The sequence below is a fragment of the Aptenodytes forsteri genome, unplaced genomic scaffold (genome assembly GCF_000699145.1).
Source record: "Aptenodytes forsteri isolate BGI_AS27 unplaced genomic scaffold, ASM69914v1 Scaffold164, whole genome shotgun sequence".
In the NCBI taxonomy this organism is placed as follows: domain Eukaryota; kingdom Metazoa; phylum Chordata; class Aves; order Sphenisciformes; family Spheniscidae; genus Aptenodytes; species Aptenodytes forsteri.
Window position 1 is genome coordinate 1,209,978 of NW_008795527.1, and position 10,000 is coordinate 1,219,977.

The following is a 10,000-nucleotide window of genomic DNA, read 5'->3' on the forward strand; positions in this document are numbered from 1 at the left end:
GTAGATGGCAGCAAATTTTCACGGCATGGGAGGAGGCCGAGCCCGTCCCCTTCCCCCTCCCGGGCGCCCCCGCGCCGCTTCTGCCGTTTTTCCAGGAGAGGGAGTCCCATCCCAACCGATGAGTGGCAGGCCTGCCGAGCGCTTCCTCTCCTGGGTGGGTGGTGGCAAGCGGAGAAATAAGCGTGGCTTTTGTCTGTCACTCTCCTTTAGGGCTTTCTCCCCCTCTTAGTACATGTGGGAGGGAGTAAACAAACTGCCTTAAAAATCAAAACGTGAAAGATGTCCTGAAACTCGCTTGAAGTGTCTTGGAATCAACCGGCGGTGGACCACGGATGAATTGTTTACTTTAAATCTATGCGAATACCATAACCTGTTTTGCATAACAAAATCCCCGTTAATACAACTTAAACAAAACTCAATGGCAGAAAATGCTAATTGCTGTATTGTCTTTGTTTACGTAGGTTGCGCTTGCCTTTTGGTGAACAGTAAGCTAATTTTTAAAAGGTGATTGTAAGTCATATTTTGTACAGCGTTTTACTTGATTATTTGCTGTTCTGGATTTGTACTATACTGCCATTAGATCTTACAATAATGTTCTACTCTGCAAATTTTTAAGGTTCAAATAAAGTTTAATTGTTTGCAAACTGTTATGATGCTAATAATTCAACAGCCTGCTGTGTTACTAATGAAATTACTTTGTTATGATTAATTTGGAAAATAGTGTGTTGATTGTCGTAATTAAGCACAACAAGGTGAAGTAAATGATTCTAATGCCATCTGGCCTCCAGACTGAATGAAGAAATGAAATGGGGCTGTCATTTGAATTTATTCAGAGAAGTAAGGGTAATACAAATGCTTTGTATAGCAGAGGCACCCGGATATAATCATGCCACTCGAGTATTTTTTCATGTACAGATCTATCTATATACAGATAACTGGTTCGCGTATTTTTCCAGCATCTAGTTAGGACCTACCTCTTTGTGCATACTGCCACTGATTACATGTACTGATGGTAGCGTATGCGCCAGTTCGTCCATCAGAGAGATGTATGGATAAGATTTAGAGGAGTAATATGCATCGGCTTACCTTTTGCTCCTCTATTCATGATAAAAACTTTCTTTGACTGGAATTAAGCTGAATGTGAATGCTAATTAAGATCCCATTCTATATTCAAAGCCAAATGCATAAACTTTGTTCTTTTTGGCTCTGCAGTCTGAGTATGACACAGCATTAGAAGGAGCGTAAAGAATAACCCTTTAGAACCTGATCCAAAGACTGCTGAAACTGAGAAGCTATTGAATTTGCTTGCTTTCTGCATCAGGCTCTCAGAACGGTACCTCAAAAACAGGCAATACAATTTCAAAGTACCTTTTGCTGAATACTTTTTGTCCTCTTTCTGAAAGAGATGCAGTTATTTCCGTAAGCTGAACTAAACAAAAGAAAGGCACTGACTTCTCTACAGCCAAATGATACAAATCCATTTTTCTATCTCGGGTAAAGCAAAATGAAGTTGTGGCTGTAGATCAGAGTCCTGCCTTGATAAAGTTCACTGGGATCTGTAGGAAAGCTGTAAAATATTAAAACGTGATGAAAGTACCCAGGTAGATGACAATGGCGTGCTCTTCAGCTGCATGAGCCATTTGATGTTTTCTCTCATCTCTCTCCCTCAAGCTGATGAAAAATTTATTAGTATGTAACTGTGGGAATAAGCGTATGCATGGAAACCTTATAAATAACTTTCCACTTTCCATAGCACAATGTATTGATAGACTGTAAGACCTTCGCTTACGAGGGTTTCTCTGAAGCTGACATTTCTCAGACAAGCTTCAGTCTGCTTAATTCCATCTTTATTTAGAAAAACTGGCACTGAGCTCAGTGAAGAGTGCTCTGCCAAATCTGCATCTCTGTTTTAGAGTTCATTTCCTGCCCAGCATCCCGTGTCTTACTGTGAGGGACCAGCACCAACCAACTTCAAACTACGGACTTAAAATCGTGGATTCAAGCTGGGTGTAAGCACAGTATTTCATGCTTCTGGGATGAAATTGTGACTTGGCCGGTCTCTCCTTGCTACAGGAAGAAGTAAAGGGGGGCCGAGATGGTGACAGGATGTGCAGGTCAAAGCGATACCGCTTTTCTTATCCAACTGTGTTGTGCCAAGGAAAATATCTGTGTGTATATATGTATATATAGATATAACCTTTAAATTGTAAAGCAGATCAGGCAATGATAAGCTATGAATTGTTATATCATAGCCTTTTATGGATTTGTTTAGGAGCGAGTTTGTAATGGGATCTAGACAATTCTGTTTCTGCTGCCTGGAATTTTCCTTAGTCCAAACTACCGCACAGAGAAATTCATAGGGAGCTGGGTTCAAAGCAAAGTAGAGGAAAAACCTCTGCACCTGAAAGCTATGCCAACAGGAGTCAAATTTAAAACTGGAAACGTCGCCTTCTTTCCAGCCTTTTGGGAGGAACAAGTCTTTTAAATAACAGGGAAAAACTTAAAAATCCAAGGTGTCATCTTGTAGCAACGTGTGGGACAATAAAGTACAGCAGTGCAGGCAGTCTGAGAAGGAGAGCTGCTGGTAGATGAAGAGGCAGGTAGTTTCAGATGCCACTAAAAACCAATCTATCTCTATTAATTTGCTGTAGCAAACTGATGTGTTGGAGCTTTTATCCTAAAGTAGCCTCAGTGTCTCACAACCCGTAGAACAAACTTCCTTCCCCCCCCCATTGTAAAGCAAGTGCTACTCCATAGAGGTATTTGATGGCTAATGAGCATTTTACAGCAAGACTTTAAAGTTTATGCTGTGAGATGAAAAAAAATTCCACATTCGGTTACAGTGGGAGGATTTATGTTGGCAGAATAGAATTACCAGTTTGGCTACTTCAGTCTGCTGTAATTGCTTGCATATTTGTAAATAGTGCCATAGGATTTTTAACGGCCCCAGGTAATTAGAATTTTAGTTTTACACCTCATGCTACAAGACAGGGTACATAGCACCACAGAACTGACCCCCGTGCAGAACTGCCTGGGCTAAAGGAAAAAAAGTATTACACAGGATCATTATCAATCTTTCAAACGCCAGCAGCATGGAAGTGTGCCTTGGCAGTCTCCCACCCAAGAGCTGACATGGCCCAATGCTGCTTTTTAATAGTCAAATCTAATAGGGTCAGCACGAGAAGAGCAGAGCGCAGACAGTCTGACAGGCGTGGGCAGCTCAGTTTATTCATCGGCGGTCTTCAGCCTCTGAGACTTATTTCAGTTTGGAAGGGAAAAGATGAAATCTGTAAACAGTCATGTGGCATCAGGGAAGCAGAGGGACCTTCTTCCTTTGCTGCTGCTCTCTTCTGAGAGGACTGTCATTCTTTCCTTATATTTAAATTAAAAGCAGCCAGGCATGAATGTACATGTATGTGTGGGAAGGAGTGGGTTTTATTATATAGTCACTTACAATCGTGTTTTGATGCTGGTTTCTCCTTTCTAAAAGGTGTTTATGTCTGCACGCTCATAATAGCCACACTACCTTTACTATAGAAAAATGGTATTTCTCGCTTTTTTAAAAATTCTGTTTCCAGTGTAAAGGCTCTATTCTAGTAACTTCTCTCTTGTCCTACATTTCCTATTGTGATAGTACTCTTAGTGCATTACGTCAGGTGCCTCTTATCAAAATCTGTGTGTCTTTTGTGACACTAATTTTTGTTTGCCTGTACCAATAAAATACTCCGGGCTCATTTTTTGCAACATCTTTTTCCCCTATTTTCAAGATATTTTTGGACTTAGTTTTAAGCTATGAGGCCACAACGAAGGGGGGTGGGGTGGGTAATCTATACATCTAGATTTCCATTACTCACAAAAAAAATAGGCAATCCACATTACTAACTATGAGAACTGTTTTGGATGGTCTATAAACTAACCAGCTTCCTATCCATTCATTCTTTTCTGCTTCTGAGACTGGCACATTATAGATGATGTGGGTGCTTAAGCACTTCTAGACTGAGATTACCTTATTCAGCTACTTACTGTCTTACGATAGCCACCCAAGGTCGTCTATAGGTCATTATCGACTTGTGACCAGAACTGCCTTCCCTCTAATGTATCTAGCGCTGCTTTGAAGGCAGCGTTCAGGAAACAAGCATCTTCTCTCATGGGCTTTGTAAATTTTCAGAAGGTGAATGAAACTTCAAAATGCAGAGGCATCATCCAAAATAATCTCTCTCGCTAAGCCGTGTTTATGACTTGCACTTCTGTAAATACTCTGTTTTCACTGTACTCCTGCATCCATTTACTTACACAAAATTATGAAGAGGAGAACGTGTACCATGAGGCGTCTTCCTGAAACATCAGATTTTTACAGAATTAGGTCAAATTGGTGTTTCAGGTGCAGGCCAAGGAAATGCCTGCTTGAGAGTGTGAACCTGAATCTGTACCAACAGTGGTCTGTGTCAGACTTTGGCAAGCGGTGGACAATGAAGACCTACGTGGCTGGCCCTTTGCTGAAAACTGATCCTTACTGATCGATGCTCAATATTATCTTGGGCCCTCCAGATGCAGTGTTGCTACTGAACATTTCTAATCAATTCAATTAGCTAGCAATTTATGCAGGTGTTTGTCCATCAGGTGTGGATCGGGGTTTTGAATTATAGCCTGATCTGACAGAACGGCGTATGAAGCCATGATGTGATACGTTCCCGTTTACGTGTCCTCAGACAAGCTGATGATTCCAAGAAGCATACATGGACCGCAAAGGGATTTCAGCATACCCATTTCATTAAATGGTAAAGATAATGTGTTTCAGTGGAATTCTGTTTTGCACATTCTGGTTGATGTTGCCCCTGCTAAGGAGGCCTTCATGCAAAATACCCTTGCTTAGACGTCGTAACGTTTGAAACGGGGGGAATATATGTTATAGTAATTCAGGCTAAAACTGACCAGAGTGACTCATAGGGATCATTGAACAGAGTACTGACCAGCTACTGAGAGCATATTTATTTCATTTGGTAAACAGTGTTTGATTTAATTAATTGTGATAATTCAGACAATTATTTCAATAATTTTGTCTAAGTAACAGTAGACATACTGTTTGCTAAATGTATTAACTGAAATTACAGTAGCTCTTCAGACTACATTCATCATAATACTTATTAGCGTCTGCCTTTCCTATGTCTGTGGGCTCTTGAATGTTCTGCTCACCTTCAGTGTTGTCATTTCTGCTGGTATTACAGAAAAAAAATTGAAATGTAGGCAGTTGTCAACGACACAAACATCTTCTGTCTTTTCCACTGTCTGCTTCTTGAAAAGAGTCAGTTCTGCATGTACAGTCTGAAATGAGGGAATTTAGCCATATGACTCCCCCTTAACCTCAACGAAAGTTATGTAGGTAATTCTTAATTTGAGGGCACAATATTAACTCCTTATTGACAATAGTAAGCATTCAGTTACGTAGTTCCCTTGGCTTCATTGGAAGTGCTCCTAAAACTTCTTATTCATGTGAAATACAGGATTTAAAATCAAGTTGTTAGTGTTGTGGAAAGTTAATTTTTGTGATTTAAAACATACCCCTAACCATGAGTTAGCCACCTGAATATAGGATGCCAATTTATCGATGAAGTATTTCTTGATGTTCAGAATCACTCTGTGCCCAGCACTTAACAAATACGGGGAATATTATGAACACAAAGCGAACGACTTTGGTGGTTCTGATCTCCAGCTGCCCAGAGAAGATCGCCTTGGTGTAAGATGGTTCTTGTAACCAGATGGAAGTATTTTACGTGCTACTCATTTCGAATTCCCAGTTCACACGCTGATGGTCTATAGACTCTGGGCTGAGGTCTGATTGATTATGCCAGAATTAATGGGGACTTACTCTTCCGAAAACATCGCAGGTATGCAAGCTGTACACCAGTGTAGTGAAAAGTTGTGTTTGACCCCGTCTGTTTCATTGTCCCCTCCCTTTCCCTACCAAATCTACATCATATGGGGGCAGATATTATTACTGTCTTCAGCAACCTTTATTATAGACAGCTGTCAATGGCAGATGAATGCTTTGGCTGTGCCTCTCTCCTTTCAGCCAAGGAGTAAGTGTATAATAATGAGGATTTATCTTGTTATATGGGTATACTGACACAGAATTACAACATCTGTATAGGGCCACTGACAGTCCCCATATCTCCCAGTATATTCTATTTTCTCTAGGCCAAATTTATTGCTCTCATGATTAAGTCCAATCCTGAGGACTTAATGGAGTTGCACGTTCTGAAAGTAGAAGGAAATACGGCTCTTGCCTAGCCAGGAGCCTGCGCAGTGTCTGCTCTGGTCTGCCCGGGGTGTAATTCCACCCCTTCCGAACGAAGGGTAGGTGACACAGGACATAGCTTTAGAAGAAACTCCGCATTGGTCATTTTTATCATTTGCTCCATCGCACGTTAGGAATGCCTGAGTGACCTTTTGTTCGCAGTAAGGCTTACACCCCTAGTTTGCTAAAAGGGATCATGTTAATCATCGGATGACACCAAGAAATAACAGGCTTGCATTGCTCCCAGGTAGAGGCGGATTAGGCAGAAGGTGAAGCTTTCCAATGGTGAGGGCAGCGAAGCATTGGGGTTGGTTGCCTGGGGAGCTTCTGCGATTTCCATTTGTGGAGGATTTGGAGAACCTGCAGGGGATGAACTCACCTGCTAGGAATGACTGAACCATGGCGATTCCTGCCTTGAGGTTGGGGCATGTGCTAAATGACCTCCTAAGGTCTGTTCCAGGCCAGTTTTCTGCAATTCTGTAAGTCAGCGGTGAGCTGACACCGCTCTGAAATGGCAGAATAAATACAAGTCCAGTCTTAGTTTTTCTTTGCCTGGTATAGTAAAAATGCTGCCGCTCTGTGGGTTCACGTGTTCCTCATCCCCTTTCAACTTCACAGGCTCCAAGCAGGAACCGAGTTCACTATTTCCTGCCCAACAAGCATGTTAGTTCATTACCTCAGTAATTATTAGTTCATTACCTCAGTAATTAATTTGGCCCACAATTAGTATCTTTTTAAAAAGTTAAAGGCTTCTTTCAAGTATCATATACTTTGCTTTGCTTTACAGTGCATTTGGCTGTACCAGATATTAAACCAATTCTGAGTATGTGCAACATAACGTTGATTCTAATTGCCGTGGAAAGCATTTCACTCATGCATTTTTAAGCAAAATAGCTACAATTTCAAATTGTAGCCATTTATTCACCTCAGGTAGTTAAATTTTAGTTACCACTTTGGTATCTAAATGTCTTAGGAAATAGAGAAAAAGATAAAAATAGTCTTCAGCTTTATCTGTTGTTTCTGTTCCCTCTTCTGAGAACAGAAAGGGATTTTTCCAGAGTCCACTCAAGTAAATAGAAACGTTCTCATCCTTATAATAGGCTTTGGATCAGGTCCACCTGCAAGGATAGTCCTCTTTTTTTTTTTTTTTGATTCTAATTGCCGTGGAAAGCATTTCACTCATGCATTTTTAAGCAAAATAGCTACAATTTCAAATTGTAGCCATTTATTCACCTCAGGTAGTTACATTTTAGTTACCACTTCGGTATCTAAATGTCTTAGGAAATAGAGAAAAAGATAAAAATAGTCTTCAGCTTTATCTGTTGTTTCTGTTCCCTCTTCTGAGAACAGAAAGGGATTTTTCCAGAGTCCACTCAAGTAAATAGAAACGTTCTCATCCTTATAATAGGCTTTGGATCAGGTCCACCTGCAAGGATAGTCCTTTTTTTTTTTTTCCATACTCTTTAATTGAATGTATGACATATATTTAATCCTGGCAGTATTCTTTATCTCTGTGAGAAGTCCTTTTAATTCTCTGTGTAAGAAAGTGTTCTGTGATGTGGCTACCTGATTTTATTGAAACTCACATGTCAGGAAAAAAAATTATTGCCTTCCCTGTCAAAACTGACAGTAATTACGAGGCCAAATATATAGCTGTGATTGACTTGTAAAACTAAATCTGTAATATTTCAAGTTTGTAAGTTGACTTGTGCAGCTTTCAGGAAATATAACCCAGTCTTTTCTTTGCAAACTGACATCTCTTTATCCATTTCTTTTATCGTCTTTGTTTTTATTTGTGGGGGAGTAGACAGCATTTATATAGAATGTACTGGATGCCATTTAACAAGTCTGCTTCCGGGGAAAAATAGCATTCTTTCTAGTTAAACGGCAGCTAAAGGAAAGTCAGGAAGGTTTAAGCACACGGTTCCTTTTATGTGCTCCTCTTTATGCGTAATCTTTCAGCAATAAATACTGCATATTGATTACTTAATTGTAATGGAAACATACTTGGACAGGAGCAACGTTATAGCCTATTTACTGCCTTAATTTTTAAAGAGTTTTTAAATTTTAAAATGGATAGTGCACTAAATGCAGCACTGAGCTCTTCTATGCAGAACTTGATATAGAACGTCTTTCTCATTAAGGCTGCGTTACTGAGAGCTCTTTCTGTTTCGGCTGCCTTCCTTTCTCTTACCTTTGTAAAACCAGAAAAATCTGTAATTGGTGTTTAGCCTTTCTTAGCATGTGTGAAATTCACTTCAGATCAACCAAATGGCTTTAGATTGATTAGTGAAAAAGTCCCCACATAGGGTTCTGTAGAGAATTTACATTTATCCACACTGAGTATAAAAGTTTCACTTGTTTATTTGCCTAAAAAAATCAAATGTGCAATAGTTTCCTGGTTAATAAGGAACATTCCTGAGGACTCATAGTAAAAAGTGATCCTTCTTTGGCTGAAGGAAAAAAGGCACCTACACATCAAATAAATGTGTAAACCAAATGCTGGCTTAAGGACTTCCCAAAGGTGAACTAACAGCACTGCCTGAAAAAAAAAGTAAAAAGAGGAAGATATATCTTAAATATCACGTAGGCATTTAGCTGGAGCGCAAAAAATAAATACAAGTGTTGAAGCTATATTTATTAACAGCCACAAAGAGGCACTTGGAAGTGGCATCCACAATGTTGTATATTGTTTCAAATGTACTATACCAGATTATTTTGGAACAGAAAAGATGAAGTTTCCTTTACAGGAGAAAATATTCTCCATTTTACTTCATCATTTCTAGGCTGTTGGGTATTTGGATGTTATTGCTGTTGGGCTTTTAATTTTTCTTGTCTTTTCTTTTCTTTTTTCTTTTATTTTAAATCCAAACCAGTGAAGCAAAGCCGGGAAGTAGTAATTTCTTTGAATCTTAATGCAGTCTGTCTTCTTAATGAGCCTACTGCACTGCCCTGAAAACAGCCCTTTACAAATAAACATGCTGGAAGTGATTTAGCCACAATGTCCAGACTGTGTAAACATCTAATTATTACAATAAAATTGTCAATAAATATACATTACTGCTCCCTTTTCAAATGTTAACCAACTTTCTCTTTGCTTGATAAAAAGGTATAAATTGTATTTTTACGTCGCGATGGGTTTTGTTTTCATTACCCTGCTTGCTGCTCTCCAGACAAAAGAACGCAGCCTAATGTCTGAGTTATTCCTGGATGGTGAAAACTCCTACAGTTGTTTATTAACATAAAGTGCGACGTTTCCTTCCACAGCAAAATTAACTTGGAGCTTTCACAATCTGATGTTTAGTCACGGCATCTCCCCCCCCCCCCCCCCCCCCCCAAAAAAAAAGGCTATAAAACCTGTTATTGCAGTTGCTGTAACTGTGGGATAGGCACACGATTAAAACCCAGTTATTAGAGGGAGGAAGGGGCATAATGCTGCATTAGGACTGAGAGAGAAGGTAGGAAACCAGGGTAATTTCCTCAAAAATACGAAGTTCTGCTTTCTGAATTATGGCATCGTGTTGACCGTAAATGTGGCATCAGCTCCCCCCCCCCAGCCCCCCCATACGTAGCCCCTTTTCACATTTCTTATATAACTGGAACATTAACATTAGAAAAGCAGAGCGATATTGAATCCTAATGAGGTCTGGCCTATATGCTCTGGCAGGAGAAGAATGAGGATAATTCATTTGTATGCCGTGAAGC